Here is a 19,118-nt window from a genome sequence, read left to right as displayed (position 1 = left end):
CTGCAGAACAGATAGTATAGTGGTAGGTAAAAGGGGCTATGAATGCTTTTTGACAAGGGTTCAAACCCCAGCTGGGGAAAATCGATGTTTATATTCTTTTCTATTTTACACAAATGAAAGATGCCCTTTTGTAAATCACCCCTAGCAGTGTCTGTGAGATTTGTTTCCTTTTTAGTCAAGCCAGTGAATTTCAGACATTTGTGACATGCTGTGCCACGTGGAAGGGGGGCAAGGTTTGCTATGAAAAAAATCCCTTAATTTGTGGAATGAGACTTTGGGAATGGTTGTGTAAGAAAACTAATTGCAAGGGCCAAGTGCCAGAGTAAGAGGAAGGAAGGGATCTTTGTTTATAAATAATGAAAATCAAGTGTAGATTTGTGGCATGTAAAAAGAAAAACGGCATGGAAACAGAAGAAGGACATCACCCTTTTTCCAAGACACAAAGGCTTTGGGCAAAGAACATCTATGCAAAACAGATGGTACAGTGGTAGGTAACAGAGGTTAGGAATGTTTTTTGGCAAGGGTTCAAACCCCAGCTGGGGAAAATCCATGTTTATATTCTTTACTATTTTACCCAAATGAAAGATGCCCTTTTGTAAATCACCCCTAGCAGTGTCTGTGAGATTTGTGGCCTTTTTACTCAAACCAGTGCATCTCAGACATTTGTGACATGCTGTGGCACGTGGAAGAGGGGCAAGGTTTGCTATGAAAAAAATCACTTAATTTGTGGAATGAGACTTTGGGAATGGTTGTGTAAGAAAACTAATTGCATGGGCCAAGTGCCAGAGTGAGAGAAAGGAAGGGCTCTTTGTTTATAAATATCAAAAATCAAGTGTAGATGTGTGGCATGTAAAAAGAAAAACGGCATGGAAACAGAAGAAGGGCATCACCCTTTTTCAAAGACACAAAGGCTTTGGGCAAAGAACATTTAAGCAGAGCAGATAGTACAATGGTAGGTGAAAGGGGCTATGAATGCTTTTTGACAAGTGTTCAAACCCCAGCTGAGGAAAATCGATGTTTATATTCTTTTCTATTGTATCCAAATGAAAGATGCCCTTTTGTAAATCTCCCCTAGCAGTTTCTGGGAGATTTGTTTCCTTTTTAGTCAAACCAGTGCATCTCAGACATTTGTGACATGCTGTGGCACGTGGAAGGGGGGGCAAGGTTTGCTATGAAAAAAACTCCCTTAATTTGTGGAATGAGACTTTGGGAACGGTTGTGTAAGAAAACTAATTGCATGGGCCAAGTGCTAGAGTGAGGGGAAGGAAGGGATCTTTGTTTATAAATAACGAAAATCAAGTGTAGATTTGTGGCATGTAAAAAGAAAAATGGCGTGGAAACAGAAGAAGGACATCACCCTTTTTCTAAGACACAAAGGCTTCGGGCAAAGAAAATCTATGCAGAAGAGATGGTACAGTGGTAGGTAAAAGGAGCTATAAATGCTTTTTGACAAGGGTTCAAACCCCAGCTGGGGAAAATCGATTTGTAAATTCTTTTCTATTTTTTTTTTTAATTTTACCCAAATGAAAGATGCCCTTTTGTAAATCACCCCTAGCAGTGTCTGGGAGATTTTTGGACTTTTTCGTCAAGCCAGTGAATGTCAGACATTTGTGACATGCTGTGGCACGTGGAAGGGGAGCAAGGTTTGCTATGAAAAAAATCCCTTAATTTGTGGAATGAGACTTTGGGAATGGTTGTGTAAGAAAACTAATTGCATGGGCCAAGTGCCAGAGTAAGAGGAAGGAAGGGCTCTTTGTTTATAAATAATGAAAATCAAGTGTAGATTTGTGGCATGTAAAAAGAAAAATGGCATGAAAACAGAAGACGGACATCACCCTTTTTCCAAGACATAAAGGCTTTGGGCAAAGCAAATCTATGCCAAACAGATAGTATAGTGGTAGGTAAAAGGAGCTATAAATGTTTTTTGACAAGGGTTCAAACCCCAGCTGAGGAAAATCTATTTTTATATTCTTTTCTATTTCTTTTTTCTATTTTACCCAAATGAAAGATTCCCTTTTGTAAATCACCCCTAGCAGTGTCTGGGAGATTTGTGTCCTTTTTAGTCAAGCCAGTGCATGTCAGACATTTTTTTTTTTTTTTTTTTGAAAAACCTTTATTTAAAAAACAGGACACAGCTATTCAGCCGACAACCCGGAGGTTCGGCAGCATCGATGATTAGAAACAGTGATGCGCCCCCAGTAAAGTACAAAGAGAAGTGTAAAGGTTCAATTTTAAACAAACACAAAAAGCACAGCAAACCCCAGCAAGGCAAGAACATTAAAAAACCATGGTGAGAGCCCCCAGGGGAGGCCGGACCCCACTCATCTACCGGTTACAAGATAGTGTAAGGAGGAAGAGGGGGGACAGCAGAGGCCCAAATAGTTCACAAACCAGACTGTGCTGGAAAGAAGGTCAGGGGGAAAGCTGTTCCTCGGGCGGTTCCAGATCAGGGGCAAGGCATATTCCCCCCCTGTATTGATTCCACCGCCCCCAGATGGCGTGCCACTTCCGGGGTCGGCCTCTAGAGCAGTAGACTGTCTTCTCCCTAAACATGCTCCAGTCCATGTTCTCTTTCCACGCAGTCAGTGTGGGGGGCCCCGAGGAGCCCCACAATCGTGCGATATCCCTCTTAGCGACCATGTTACCCAGTGTCACCCATTGGGTCCGCGCCTCATCGAGATCAGTGTGCCCCCAGATATTCAGGAGACAGCACCGCGCCTCCGGCTGCAGAGCAATGCCTGTCACCTCCCCCATTACTGCATGGACTCCCCTCCAGAATTCCACAATGACACCACACTCCCAAATGATGTGCAGGAAAGTACCCACCATACCACACCCCCTCCTGCACAGGCCGTCCTCCGAGAACCCCATGTGGACCAGCCTTGGCCCCGTCACATACACTCGGTGCAGTATTTTAAGCTGCACCAGCCTCAGGCGCGACGGGATCGCGACCTCCTTAGGGGAAGAAACAGCTGACTGCCAATCCTCATCATCTAACTCGAGGCCATCCCTAGTCCACTGGTCCCTCAGCCCCAGAAGCATGTCCGCCCGGACGTTTATAAGTTTCTTATATATGAGCGAGATCGTGCTTTCGGGCATGTGGCCATCAAGGACCCGGTCCTCCAAGGGAGAGGACTCAGGCACCTTCTCACCCTCCACGAGGACTGATCGGAGGGCGTGGCGCATCTGAATATATCTGAAATACTCGGAGGGCCCCAGCTCATACTCAGTCTGCAACTCCTCAAAGGACTTCACCCTCCCCTTATGCAGCACATCACCCACCCTGGAGATGCCAATCAGGTCCCACTTATCAAAGCCTTTTGAATGCCAAAGCCTTCCCAATCTCTCCGATTCAAACAACGGGGTAGCGAGGGTGAGCTTATCCTTCCAGCCCAGCGAGTCAGTTGCCATCTTCCACACCCGCACTGCCACAGCGGTGGGCCCCGTGAGGGACGAGTCTAGGGATCGCGAGTACAACGCCCTGTAATAGTTACCACCACGCAGCAACCACCTGTCCATGGCATACCCAGGGCTGAGAGCAGGGCCATAAAGCCCATGATTGATCGCGCTCAGCTGTGTGGCCCAATAGTACCGACGGATATCTGGGAGCGCAATGCCCCCGTCGTACCATGGAAGCGTCAGCTTTGCAATAGCAATTCGCGGCCGCCCATCCCACAGCAACGTCCGTTGGAGGCCTTCGACCTCCCGAAAGTATTTGGCCGGCACCCAATCCAAGGTATTCTGTAAGGCGTAGAGAAAGCGGGGGAGAGACATCATTTTGAACAGGGCCGCACGCCCGACGAGGGAGAGCGGCAGCCTCCGCCAACCTTCAACATCGCGCCTCAGGCGTGCCAGGGGGGGGAGCAGATTCTTCTCATAGCGCACAGCCGAGTCCATGGAGATAAAGATCCCCAAGTACACGAAACCCTGCTGGGCGATCTGTATCGAACATGTTCTAGGGATCGGTGGAACCTCGCCACTAAGAACATACAAGTACGATTTGCTCCAATTGATGACGAGACCCGAGTTCCTACCAAAAGATGTGAGTACGTCACAGACCACTATAAGTGATTTCTTGGGCGAGGCAAGATACAACAGGATATCATCGGCATAGAGCGAAATACGGTCCTCGTGTTCAGGCGACCACCGAAGGCCCCGTATATCCGGGTGCCAACGTATCCACGCAGCCAGCGGCTCAAGGGCGAGGGCGAACAACAGAGGCGACAGGGGGCAACCCTGCCGAGTACCCCTTCCAAGCTGAAACGGAGTCGACGCCCGACCATTCACCACCACACTAGCTAGCGGCCCCTCGTACAGCAACCTCACCCAGCTCACAAAACCGCTGCCAAAACCGAACTTGGCCAGCACGGCCCACAAGTATGCCCACTCCACCGTGTCAAAGGCCATCGTGGCATCAAGAGACGCCACAATAGCCGGTTCACGCAACGTGCCCGCCCTGGCGATTACGCCATGAAGACGCCTAAGATTCAGCGCTGTGTTTCGGTGCGGGATGAAGCCGGATTGATCCGGGTGGACTAAGTCGCCAAGTACCCCAATCAAACGGGTCGCCAGGAGTTTAGCCAGAATTTTCGGCTCCGCGTTAAGAAGTGAAATAGGCCGATATGAGGCGCACTTATCGCGGGGTTTACCCTCTTTGTGTATGACCACAATCGACACCAGTCGCTGATCCAACGGGAGGGCCCCACCCCCCCGCGCCTCCAAAAACATGGCGCGCAGGTGAGGGGCGACCCTATCCGGGAACAGCTTGTACAGGTCTATCGGCAAGCCGTTCGGTCCCGAGGCCTTACCCGAGTTTAACGCGCGGATAGCCCCCGCCACCTCGTCGACCGTTATTTCACCATCTAGATCGTCCCTATCTATAGCAGAGAGGCAGGGCAACTCGATATCACGGAGGAGGTCACACGAGTCCTCGGTTGGCCTATCCGACGCAGAGGCATAAACCTTACAGAAATAGTCCGAGAAGCTCTTTACAATCCCCTCAGGTTCCACAATCGCCTCTCCCCTCTCTCCCGTCAACTCTGGCACCACTCTATTGACCCGTTCTTTTTTGTCCAGCCACGCCAGGAGTTTCCCTGCCTTATCACCAACATCATACAGTCGGCCCTGCTGTTCCCTACTGAGGGTCTTAGCGGCGTTCGTCACCAGGTCTTTATACTCAGTTTGCTTCAAACAAAGCTCATGCAGTGAGGACTCTGTAACCTCCTCCTCCATCGCTCCCTCCAGAGCCGCGATCTCCTCCTCCACCTGCAGAATCTCACCATCTCTACGCCTCTTGGCAGCCACTACTAGGGAGAGGGCCTCCCCCCGAAGCACGGTCTTAAAAGCTTCCCACAGCGACACTGCGAGTCAACGGTTCCCTGATTGTCCTTGAAAAAATTTTCTACCTTCTTTACCAGGGCGCTGCGCATCTTGGGGTCTCGGAAATACCAAGGGTTGATAGGGGCCACCCTTCCTCCTCCCTCCCGACCTAGATCCAGCCGGATCCACACTGGCGAGTGGTCAGATATACCGCGCGCCATGTGCCTCGCCTCGGATACCAACGAGGCATGCGCGGCCAGAGTGAGCAGGTAATCAATCCTGGAGAGGCTACCATGTGCCCCGGAGTGGAACGTGTACTGGCTCTGTGTGGGGCGTCGGAGCCGCCAGCAGTCTATCAGACCAAGCGTGTCTAGGAAGTCTGGAAGCCATTTCTGAGCCCCCCCTGTGTCTCTGGGCGGGTGTCTATCCAGCAGGCCGGAGCAAACAGCGTTGAAATCCCCTCCCACCACAAGCATTCCCCCCGGGAGATCCAGCAGGGCCCTACCCAGATCTGCAAAAGTGGAGGCCTGCAGGGCCGGCGGGACATAAACCGAAACTAAAACCACAGTCCGTCCTTCCCACCGCCCCGCCACCGCCACAAACCTCCCCCTATCATCAACAATGGTGGAGTCCACCTCAAATGGCAACGAAGCTCTAACTAGGATGCCCACACCCCTGGACCCAGATGAGAATCCTGAATGTGCAATGAATTTATACCCCTTCCTATTCAGGGCATAGCACGTATTTCCAATAAGATGCGTCTCCTGCAGCAGGGCAACATCCGGCATTGATCGTTTCAAAAATTGCAAAACAATCCCCCGCTTAATGCGATCCCCCAACCCATTAACATTCCAGCTTATAACACTTAAGCCCCTACCCCCCATCCTCAAACGGAAAGAGGCCCACCCCACACCCGAGGAGCCACCATGGAACAGCCCTGGATATAAGCATCATGCCTTGCAGAAATAAACCCCCCAACAACAACCCCAAAATCCCTAAAACTCCCCCCACCCTGCACCCCTGCTGCAGCTTACAAAGCCCCCCCAACTTGCAGTGTGCCTGTCGCCCTACAAAAACAAAAAGTCTACAAAAAGTACCCTAAGGGAGGAAAAGAGCAACCCTCGTCCTCCCGCAACCCTCCACAGTTACTGCACTCTATGCAAGTCTTCAAGTATAGTCAAATCAAGTCAGACCGGCTCCGAGATGTCAGCCCTGCCCATCCCGGCCACTGTCTCCATCCTCGGCTGTGTCGTCCCCCGTCCGTCGCCGGGGCAAAGCGTCCAGCCATTCGTCGGCCATAACAGGAGAGTCAAAAAAGAATGTCCGATCGTCGTGCACCACCCGCAGTCTGGCAGGGAAGAGCATGGCATACTTCAGGTCTCTTTCCCGGAGCCGCCGCTTCACCCCCAGGAAGCCCTGTCTCTGCCTCTGCACCTGCTGGGTGAAGTCCGGATAGAAATTCACTGACGCGTTCTGGAAGGGGACCGGGCCCGTCACCCTCGATGCTTGCAGAATAGCGTCCCGATCTCGAAAGTGAAAGAGCCGGGCCACGATCGGCCTCGGCGGGGCACCTGCCTTAGGCCTCCCGCCCGGCACTCTATGGGCCCTTTCCACCGCAAAGAACTTCCCAAGGCCCTTTGGCTTCAGATGATTGAGGACCAAGTCTTCAACAAGCAGGTCAACCGAAGCCTCATCCGAGGACTCCGGGACCCCGATAACGCGCACATTGTTGCGCCTGGCCCGGCTCTCAAAGTCCTCCAGCCGGCGGGCGACGAGATCACTCTCGGTCCTCAGCTTACGAACCTCGGTCTGCAGTTCCGTAACATCATCAGTGAGGCCCGTGGTCCTGAGGTCCAAGGTCTTAACCCGTTCATTTGTTTTGCCCAAGTCCGCACGGATCAGGTTGACATCCACCAAAATGGCATCCACCTTATGCGCCAGGGCCTCAAACTGTCTCCCAATCGAAGTCTGCATCCCTTCGAGCGCGCCCATGACATCCTGAAGGGAGAGCTCCGGGGCCACATGCGAGTCCTCCTTCTGGGCATCCGGCACCTGGCTCGATCCACTCGGTGATCCCTTTTGCAGAGCATATCGGTCCATGCTGTTGACTTGGGTGTAGGTTCCCCGCCTGGTAGACTTAGGCTTCTGCCGATCCCCTTCTGCTTTGCCCGACATGGTTGACTCCAAGCAGGTCGGTTCAGTTAAGACGGGTCCCTCCCAAGGAGAGGAATAAGGAGTGATCAGTTCTACCGTGGACCGCCAGAGTAGCCTGCAGAGCGTCCCCGGGGTAATAAAGCCATCCAGAGCTCTCCAGTAGCAGGGCTGACAAAGGGAGCGAAATCGAAAGTGAAAGTGCGGGGACCTCCGTCCGACAGTTCACACCTCGCCTGGCCGTTGTTGTTCAACTAGGAGTCGGGCATCCAGCCAACTCTAGCCCCTGGCTTCCCCGGGAGATAGGCCGCAATCTTCCGCCAGGTGTAAGTCCGGTTCCCGGTGGACGATCCGACCGCGGGTAGCATCAATCGCCTCCCTGACCAATCATCTACACGATGCCATGCATGCAGACAGGATTAGAGACAGGATAGTCGACGGAGGGCGCGAGGGTCTCGGGAGCTCTAAGCTCACGCGGCCATCTTGGTCAAGCGCTAGGCTCCTCCCCCCATGTCAGACATTTGTGACATGCTGTGGCACGTGGAAGGGGGGCAAGGTATGCTATGAAAAAAATCCCTTAATTTGAGAAATGAGACTTTGGGAATGGCTGTGTAAGAAAACTAAATGCATGGGCCAAGTGCCAGAGTGAGAGGAAGGAAGGGATCTTTGTTTATAAATAACGAAAATCAAGTGTGGATTTGTGGCATGTAAAAAGAAAAACGGCATGGAAACAGAAGAAGGACATCACCCTTTTTCTAAGACACAAAGGCTTTGGGCAAAGCAAATCTATGCAGAGCAGATAGTACAGAGGTAGATAACAAGGGCAATGAATACTTTTTGACAAGGGTTCAAATCCCACCTAGAGAAATTCTTTTTTTATATTGTTTTTCTTTTTTTTAAATCTTTTATTTATTTTAGCAGAGTGAAAGATAGTCCTTTGGAAATCATCAACTGATAATCATGAAAGACCATGTCAAAAATCTGTGGCATATGTCACATTAGCTGTGGCATATGCCACATGACAGAGTGACACGTGTCACATGCCAGGAATGGGCTCCAGCCCTTACTGGAACGGCACCCGGTTAAAAGCAAAAAGCCGGTCTCAGCCGGGGCAACGTGAACGTTGCACCCACGACGCTCGAGCGTCATCCAGGATTCTGGAGAGCCCAGAGCGACTTTGCCGGGTTGAATGGCTCCTGTCAGCCTATGTCTGGACAGCCAGGTAACGGCAATGGATCAAAGTTGGAATCGTAGTGTGTATGTGCCGTGCTGGTTGTTACAAATACGGTTGTTACAATTAGGGAATAATCCCATATGGGCATTACATAAGAGAATTCTGTGCACGTATTTACAGTGTTAGAAAAATTGCGTAAATCGTCACTTTACATCAAAAATCACAATTAGGGATTACATATTTACAGTGGGGAAATGGTGTGCATATTTGCATCGCAGTCATCAATAATCCCATATGGGCATTATATAAGACAAATCTGTGCATGTATATACAGTGTTGGAAGAAGGTTGTGTGCGTACGGCAACAGCTAAGTGAGAGCCGGTCAGAATTCAAAATGCGGTGTATTTATGCAGTTACTGGTTCTTGAAGAAATCACTTATGGGGCGAGCATATGAGACTCATATACATATATATACAGTGGTGTGTAAATGGTCACTTTTGCGTGAATAATCACAATTGGGAATTACATATTAACAAGTGAGGAATGTATAGCGTTAAAGGGATCACAATCGTGTCAATATCCACATTGGTGTCTTAGGTATTAATACCCCAGGGGGGTACAGACGTTTGTATGTGTATATATACATCCTGCAAACATGGGGTGTATATACAGGGAATTGTCACAGTTATATGAATAACCGATAGGGTCAGATAAAAGCTGATAAGGAATCAGATACATCCTACCTATTTACACCCTAAAAGCATTCTGATGCATTCTGCCTATTTACATCCTAATAATTACATATGCACTAACTAGGTACGTGGGTCAATTGACCCTAGTCAAAATCCTGGCCTTTGAGCAGGTGGTCATGAGGGATGTCATGCACTCTCTAAGTCATAAGGAGTATGTCAAATTCAACATTTCCATACCTGAAAGAGTAGCCCTTGATTAGCTCAAAAACAACTCTGACATTATCATTAAGCCAGCGGACAAGGGTGGGGCTATAGGTATTCAAAATACCTCAGACTACAAGCAAGAGATCCTAAATCAGCTAGGCATACGGGATAACTATGCCAAACTTAACTCAGACCCCACTAACAATATTGCGACACACATTAAAAACATGCAGAAGGGTTCCTGAGTAAGCACGAACACGACTATCTGAATAACTCTCAGCCTCGCATGCCTACTATATATACATTACCTAAAATTCACAAACGCATGCCTAACCCACCAGGAAGGCCGATCATTTTGGGCTGTGGCTCTATTATGGAGCCCCTGTGTAAGTACATTGACATTTTTTAAAACCCATTGCCACCAATACCACTGCATATCTCAGGGACACTATGGAAACAATCAAACTGGTGGATGATCTCCCATTCAATAGCGGGGATGAAATACTTGTAACTATGGACATAACCTCTTTATATACAAGCATCCCCCTGAAGGCAGCACTAGATGTCATCAGAGCAGCCTTAGACAAAAGGTCTAGACCTACCCAAGTTCCCACTGAATTTATTCTTAAATTACTAGAAATAGCAATGACAAATATTTTTTTCTATTTTCAAGGTGACTACTACTTTCAAACAAAGGGAGTAGCGATGGGAGTAAGTTTTGCTCCCATCTTAGCCATTATCTTCATGGATGCCTATGAACACTCATTTATTTTCAACCAAAACAACCCATTTAGAGAGAACATCAAAATGTGACGAAGGTATATTGATGATGTTGTGATGATCTGGTGAGGGACAGAGAACCATCTTAAGTCTTTCCACACCAGTTCTAATCAAATACAGTTCTCCTTAGAACAAAACACAGAAGAAATATATTTCTTAGACATTACCATCAAGTCAGAAGAGGGTAGGCTGATTACCACCTTATATAGGAAGACCAGTGAATGCAACACTCTTTTAAGATATTCGAGTCATCACCCACGCAGTCTCAGGGACAACTTGCCCTATGGGCAATTCCTGAGGATCAGGCGCAATTGCACCAAAAAAGATGACTATTTCATGGAGTCTGCTTATCTGCTAGGCTGGCTAACTGAACGAGGCTATCTTGTCAGGCTCCTCAAAAAGGCACGCAAAAGGGCTTGGTTCAGCCATAGGGAGTTCCTTCTAGAACCTAAGAATAGAAATTCCCCTACATCGGATCGATTAACCTGTGTCACGACCTATTGCACCAAGAGCAATGAGATTCCAAAAACTGTGAATAAACACTGGCATCTGGTTGCCGACGATTTGGGTATACCAGACCCCCCCATGCATGCCTTCAGAAAAGGTAAAAGCCTCAGAAACTTCTTAGTGAAATCCTTACTTCCATTGAAACCCAACAATGTCCAATTGTCCCTTTGGAATATCACCCTGATCAAGGGTCATTTTAAATGTGGAGGCTGCAAGGCCTGCCCAATGACCAAAGAGATCAAGAAGTTCAAACACAACGACTACACCCACACCATGAGGGATCATACCAATTGTAACTCTTCAGGGGTAATAAATGCCATCACATGCCCCTGCAACTTTTTATATATTGGTCAAACGATGCAGAAAGATAAAACTCTTGTCTTACAACACTGTAGCACAATACGCTGTGGGTACACGAAGGGATGAAAGACGTCGCCGACTGGATGAGGAACAGCCGCCTTAAACTGAACTCAGACAAGACGGAAGTCCTCATCCTGGGATCATCACCCTCCGCCTGGGACGACTGGTGGCCCCCGGCTCTGGGCACCGCTCCCAAACCAACGGACCATGCACGCAACCTGGGCTTCATCCTGGACTCCTCCCTGTCAATTACCAGACAAGTCAACGCCGTCTCATCCTCGTGCTTCAACACCCTGCGCATGCTCCGCAAGATCTTCAGATGGATCCCCACTGAAACCAGGAAGACCGTCACCCAGGCACTCGTCACCAGCCGACTGGACTACGGGAACACCCTCTACGCCGGAACCACAGCCAAACTTCAAATAAGACTCCAACGCATCCAGAACGCCTCTGCACGACACATCCTGGACATCCCCCGACACAGCCACATCACCGGACACCTGAGAGACCTGCACTGGCTCCCCGTCAGCAAGAGAATCACGTTCAGACTCCTCACCCACGCACACAAGGCTCTCCACGACCTGGGCTTCAAATACCTCAACGGCCGCATGACCTTCTACACGCCCACCCGCCAGCTACGATCGACCAGCCACGCACTCGCCACCGTACCACGCATCCGCAGAGCCACCGCCGGAAGAAGATCCTTCTCCTACCTGGCAGCCAAGACTTGGAACTCCTTTCCCACCTACCTTCGGCGAACCCAAGACCATCTCTCCTTCAGGAAGCAGCTCAAGACCTGGCTGTTTGGGTAGTAACATCCCCCTCTCCCAGCGCCTTGAGACCCTCCCGGGTGAGTAGCGTGCTTTACAAATGCCGTGATTGATTGATTGATTGATTGACTACCTTTGGGCACTCAGCTGAGAGCCTAAAATGGTGGGTTGTCGAAAATTTCCACAGGAACCCTAGGGGTAGCAACTTCTAACACACTCTCAATTATCGGGAGTGTAAATGGATCCATACATTTGATACCGCACTGAGGGGGTTGAACAAATACGAGGAGATAGCTAGACAGGCGGCTACTTTGAGTATTGGTTAAAATCCTTTGCCTTGACTAGGGTGAATTGACCCACGTACCTAATTACTGCATATGTAATTATTAGGATGTAAATAGGCAGGATGCATCAGAATCATTTTAGGGTGTTAATAGGCAGGATATATCTGATTCCTTATCAGCTTTTATCTGACCCTATCGGTTATTCATATAACTGTGACAATTCTCTGTATATACCCCCATGTTTGCAGGATGTATATATACACATATACACGTCTGGACCCCCCTGGGGTATTAATACGTAAGACAGCAATGTGGATATTGACACAATTGTGATCCCTTTAACGCTGTACATTCCTCAATTGTTAATATATAATTCCCAATTGCGATTATTCATGCAAAGTTACCATTTACACACCACTGTATAGATATGCATATGAGTCTCATATGCTCTCCCCATAAGGGATTTCTTCAAGAACCAGAAACTGCATAATTATGCATCGCATTCCGAATTCTGACCGGCTCTCACTGTTGCCGTACACACAGGACCTTCTTCCAACACTGTATATACATGCACAGATTTCTCTTATATAATGCTCGTATGGGATTATTAACGATTGTGATGCTTCTAACACTGTACAAATATGCACACCATTCCCCCATTGTAAATATGTAATTCCTAATTGTGATTTTTGATGTAAAGTGACTATTTACGCAATTTTTCTAACACTGTAAATACGTGCACAAAATTCTCTTATGTAATGCCCGTATGGGATTATTCCCTAATTGTAACAACCGTATTGGATTAGTAACGTATTTGTAACAACCAGCACTGCACATACACACTACTATTCCAACTTTGATCATTTACCGTTACCGGGCTGTCCAGACATAGGCAGACAGGAGCCATTCACCCGGCAAAGTCGCTCTGGGCTCTCCAGAATCATGGATGACGCTCGAGCATCGTGCGTGCAACGTGCACGTTGCCGCGGCTGAGACCGGCTTTTTGCTTTTAACCGGGTGCCATTTGCCAGATCGTACCTGTACTCAAACTCGGCAGGACGACTGCTTGAGGCGTGTGGCGCCCGGCTTTCTTCTCAAAAGGTAGATCTTTGCTGACACTGTCCTAATTTCCCAGTTTGGCATTCTTGATCATCATTAGTTGATACTGATAATCTATTCTCCTTGTTTACATTTAGGTTATCACATACCTGATTTAATCAGTTGTTTTGCCAATTTGGATTAATTAATTTACGGTTTCAAATACTGGTGAGGACTTCACAAGGTTGGTCCTCGCAATTTGGAATTCACCTCACTCCAGAGGGTGAGTGTTTAATCATGCAGACTACATACCTTACACGTCATTGTAACCCATTATGTAAACTAACTTTAGGTTCGGTTTTCCACAGATAATACCGACCTGGCCATAGACATTCATTTTTTATTGGAACACCTGGGATGCCTGTCGGGCACCAGGATTAGGTCAGTATGATACCCTGCATCCTAACAAATCCCTTGTATTGGGTTCTTAGTGCCATTGAACACATAGCTCATCTTTCGCTTCTAGGTTGCCCCCTTTCGTCCTGAAGAAGACACGCAGTGGAGGTTTAAGTCACCCTCTATGCATTAGTCGAGTCGAAACTTCAATGCTCCACACCCACCCAGGGCCTGTACCACATCCTATCCCAATCGTCTGATGTCGCATTTATGTATCTACAAGAAACTGTAAATTATATTGTAAATAAACCATTTGGGCAAGCCCATTCTGCACTGGTCTCTTTACCAGTTTGTTGTCTAAATACCGGAAATTGTGTACTTTAAATAAACTAGTGACTTCCACTTCTCCCTATCTTTATCACGAGCACACCCTTCCCTCACTCCCCTCTTGAGCAAACTTTTTGCATCGTCTTATTGTCAAATGATTTTGATTGAACTTAAGTATATGAAATAAAATATACTGAACTTAAATAACTGTTGGCGCTTTCGTATTTAACATTTATTGTAAGTGTTTAAAACAGTCTTGCCTTGCTATTAGGGTATTTAGTTGCATTTCCGATTGTAATAATTACTAGTGTTTGACTGATATAGCGACACACGTAGTATATATCGTAATTTGGTTTTCTCCAAAGCAGTCACAGACCACCGTCTTTATTCTCATACTTAGTGAAGGGACAGAAGTACAGGCAGAGCTTCCGGGGCAAATATGGAAAATGTAGCATGGAATATGAAGATGCCACAGAAAAATTATGGATTTAAGATAACAACATGCTTCTGACCAGCCAGCATCAAGAAAAGAATAAAGCAGGCAGAAGAGAGGTGCGATTAAAAAAGAAGAATTTATGTTTTCAAAGTCAGAAGCTCATTGACTTAAGGCAAAGGAAAGTCAGTGATTTACTCCCAGAATAGTTCAGAGGAACTAGGAAATGATGGTACACCCACAGAAATGTATTCATTTTTTTCAGAACATCTGAGAGAGTGAGAGATACATCACTCATGACATGGTCAGTGACATCACTGATGACACCACTGATGACATTTCAAATGACATCATGCAGTGATTGTAAGTGTTTCAAAATAGTTCATGAACCTTAAACATATAAAGTAAGCTACTACAAAAGTTACATTAGTATACTTTGTGTACTTCTAATGAGTGATACTATTTCTAACATATATTATGTGAGTGGCGGTGTGACTGTGTGTATCCATGGGTGAGGGGTGTGTTGTGGCTTAATGGGTGTATGATTGGCTATGTGAGTAAATAAGTGGCTGTGTGAGCAGCTATAAAGGTGAGTGAGTGACTGTATGAGTGGCTATATTAGTGAGTGAGTGGGTGTGTGAGCTGCTGTATGGGTGAGTGAGTGGCTGGTTGAGTGACTGTATGTGTGGGTGAGAAGGTGTGTGGGTGGCTGTATGGGTGAATAAATAAGTGTGTGAGTGGCTGTATAGGAAAGTGAGTAGCTGTGTGAGTGACTGTATTGGTGAGTGAGTGGGTATGTCAGTGACTGAATAGGTGGGTAAATGGTTGTGTGAGTAGCTGTATGGTTAAATAAGTAGATATGTGAATTGCTCAATCAGTGTGGCTCAATGGGTGGGTGAATGGCTTTATGAGTAGCTGTATGGGCGGGTGAGTCGGTGTGTGAGTAGGTGCATGAGTAGCTGTGTGGGTGAGTGGCTGCTTTAGCAATTGTTTGATTAAGTGAGTTGGTGTGTGAGTGGTTGTATTTTAGAGTTATGTCTGTGTAAGTGTCTGAATGAGTAGGTGAATGGGTGTGTAAGTGGTTGTACGGAAGTGTGAATGGATATGTAAGTGGTTGTGTGGGCATGTGAGTAGCTGTATGAGTACATGTTTGGGTGTGTTCAGAGATTTATGGGTGAGTGAATGGCTAGATGAGTTGTTGAATAAATGGATGTTTGAGTACCTGTACAGGTGAGTGCGTGGCTGTGTGAGTTGTATGGGTGAGTGAGTGGTCGTATGAGTAGTTGTATGGTTAAGTGAGTAGCTGTGTGACTGCCTGTATAAGTGAGTGAGTGAGTGTATGAGTGGCTCTATATTTGAGTGAGTGGGTTTGTAAGTGGTTGTATGGGTCTGTGAATGGGTATATGGGTGGTTGTGTGGGTGTGTGAACGGGTGTATGTAAGGTTGCATAGGGTGTGAATGGGTGTATAAGTGGTTTTACGGATGATATCATCAGTGATGTCATCAGTGATGTATCTGAGACATCATCAGTGATGTCACTTACCATGTCTTGAGTGATTTAATATGTGAAATCATAAGCAGTTCATTGTGGGGGCCTAAATTATAGTTAGCTCAGGTAACTATAAGTGCTGAATTTCTTTGGTTTAGTAAGAGTGAAATCTGAGCCAAAATATAACATCCCTGTGACATTTTGTTTTTGTAGTGAATTTGTAAGGTTTTTTAATTTCTATTCTGTTACTATAATGTCCCTGTAACCTTTGCTTTTTCCAGTGAAATTCTAAGTTTTTTAAAATGCTATTTCCTAACTTTGACTTGTCACCTTTGAGTGTGGGTGTGTGCATGGCTGTATAGGTCAGTGAGTGGATATATGAGTGGCTGTATGGGTCTGTGAGTTAGTGTGTGAATTGGTGTGTGAATGGGTGTGTGAGTGGCTGTGTGGGTTGGTGAGTGGGTGTGTGAATAGCTGTATGGGTCTGTGAGTGGGTGTGTGATTAGCTGTATAGGTTGGTGACTGGGTGTGAGTAGATGTATGGGTCTGTACGTGGGTGTTTTGAGTATCTTAGTTGGTGTGTGAGTAGGTGTATGAGTGTGTCTGTGGGTCTGGGAGGTAGTCTGTGAATGGGTGTGTGAATACCTGTGTGGGTCTGTGAGTAGGTCAGAGACTGCCTGTGTGGGCCTATGAGTGGGTGTGAGAGTGGGTGTTTGTGTGGGTGGGTGTGTTAGTACCTGTGTGGGTCTGACAAAATATGCTTTGTTGTGCCCTTTGGCACACCTAAGAATATTACGACTTTCCTCACCAGCAGCACTCTCATAGAGGTTCTTCCTCCATGAAAAGGCTGGCTGTGAGGAAAGAAAGAGGACTCTACAGGGCCCCTTCGAGCCCTGTGCACAGGGGTACCTGCATGGGGGCACCTGTTGTGCCCCCCCCTATATTTCTGTACCCACAGTTCCTGCACAGGAAGAAATGCATGACACAGTGCATTTCTTCATGTACAGAAAGGTGCACTGGTGGTCCTGTGGCGATGCTGTTTCAGGCTCACAAAGAACCTTTTAAACAGCACCACCACAGGACCGCCGCACCGCCCGCCCATCAGACCACATGAAACTTGTAATCGGGCAGGAGGACAGCAGTGTGTCTTGGCAGTGCTGGAGCCTGGTGGTGGCATGCTGCCTGTTCCTGCACCGCCAAAACCTGTATTCAGGCCAGAAGGGTATTTAAAAGAGAGAACCATGGACTCTGCTCTTACCAGGTGACGTCAATAAAGAAACCACTCATCACAGTCACTACAGATCAGATTGCGCTCCAATAGTTCAATGATGCATTCACCTCCATTAAGGATTTCATATAGTTTTTCAACATGGAATATGGGAGGAAACAAACTTGCTTTGCCTTTGGGAAGCCCTAGAAGTTAGGATAATTTGTACTTTACTGGAGTGGAGCAACAACTGGGGCACCTGCAAAGTTTATATTTGTGAGTTCTACCCATTGGGGTTTAATTTCTGTGAAATAAGCATCGGGCCAGAATGGAACCTCATATTTTCCAAGAAGAGTCCCCAGTTTTGCTGAAAAAATCTACCCAACTGGAATAGTTTCTACTGGTTAATTAGTAACTGCTACCTCATTGGGTAAATGTCCAGTGCATATTCTACACTACAGCTGCATAAATCACCACAAGGTAATGTTTCTAGTGACCTTGTGTGCATGTAATTTTGGAAATGTGATTGTTCCTGCAGCGTCTTCATCCACAAATCTGTGATAGCATGTATCCTCCTCAAGAGAAGAGAACGAGACTACAAAGAGGTGAGTCTCCACCAAACAGATGTACTTTATTTTAACTATATGAAGTAAGTGCTTGTTTGTTTGGTGGAAATGCCCTTGTGTTCCTCTGAATGAAAAATGCTTCACAAACATCTGCGGGAAATGCGCTTGGGGGCCTTTTGGTAAATTGTCCCATCAATGCGGGAAAAGGTGGGCAGACCTCTGCATAATAGTAAGGAAAATGGGGCGGGGCTAAATTAGCTGAGGTGGCAGATGATTTTTGGCATTTGCATAGACAGGGTAATTAAAAGGGAGACTCGTGGTCTCTCTTTTCCATATTTTTCCAAGGGAAGGGGGTGCCGCACCTCACCGGGCCAATTTTGCCCAGGGGACTTTGTTCCCGGGGCCTGGCAAAAAGTTAATGGGGAACAGAAGCATCAAAGCCCCCCTTCCTGGGCTGATTTCCGCTCTGTGGACCCCATCCCCCAGGGCCTAGCCTCTTCCTCCTGGTTGCCATAAATGTCACCCAGGGTACCCATTGTGCTACATTTGGGTCCCTGAGAGGAGCCTCAATGCCCCCATGGCCCCTGCCTGTTCCCCACCTTCAGTGAGAACCAGCTTTGCTCCCACACATTGTATGAATAAAAAAGCTGCTCCCTGCTTGTGGGAGCAATCATTTCATCTGTTTTCCTGCCCCAGGGAGGTGGTGTTCCCCAAGGCCGTACATGGCTCGGGAAGGGGAGCCACATGGCACCCCTCCTTCTATTATATATGTGGCCATAGGGAGGTGGTGGTCACCAGGGCCCTTACAGGCAATGGATGGGAGTCAATGCAGCCCCCCTCCTTTTTTATTATAAAGCCCTAGGGAGGTGGTGGCCCCCAGGGCTCATAAGTTCCTAAGGAGAAAGGCTTTTAGGCATTCCTCTGCTTTTTTTTTAATCGGCCTGCTCTGGGGAGTTGGCAGTCTTTGGATCCAAGATAGACCATCTTTAATTTTCAACACAAATTGACTAATCCATTTTGATTTTCGCTGCAGAAATGTAAAGCAAAATGCTATTTTTTCGGCCAGGTGTGGTCCCTGGGGGACCCCAGCACCATGCCTAGTGGGTCAGGGTATTCCTATCCTGCCCCCTTCTTTTTAAATTTTTTTTTTGTTTTGGACTTGGCTGAGTCCGAGTCCCAAAACAGTTGCCAACAATTCCTGGTTTAAGTGTTGCCAGCCAATCACATCTCTTCACAGATCAGGAAGATTCACGAAGGGGTCAAATCTCTGGATGTACAAATGTTTGTTTTGTTTGATATCTACAAAACTCCTGCACGGATTTACACCAAATAACAAAAAGTTCACTTGTTGAACCAAGACATACCTTTCTGCCAAATGAGGTGCAATTCTATTCAGTAGTTCAGGCTGTAGTCATATTCA

This window comes from Triturus cristatus, chromosome 12 (genome assembly GCF_964204655.1).
Source record: "Triturus cristatus chromosome 12, aTriCri1.1, whole genome shotgun sequence".
Taxonomy (NCBI): Eukaryota; Metazoa; Chordata; class Amphibia; order Caudata; family Salamandridae; genus Triturus; species Triturus cristatus.
This window is presented reverse-complemented; position numbering follows the sequence as displayed.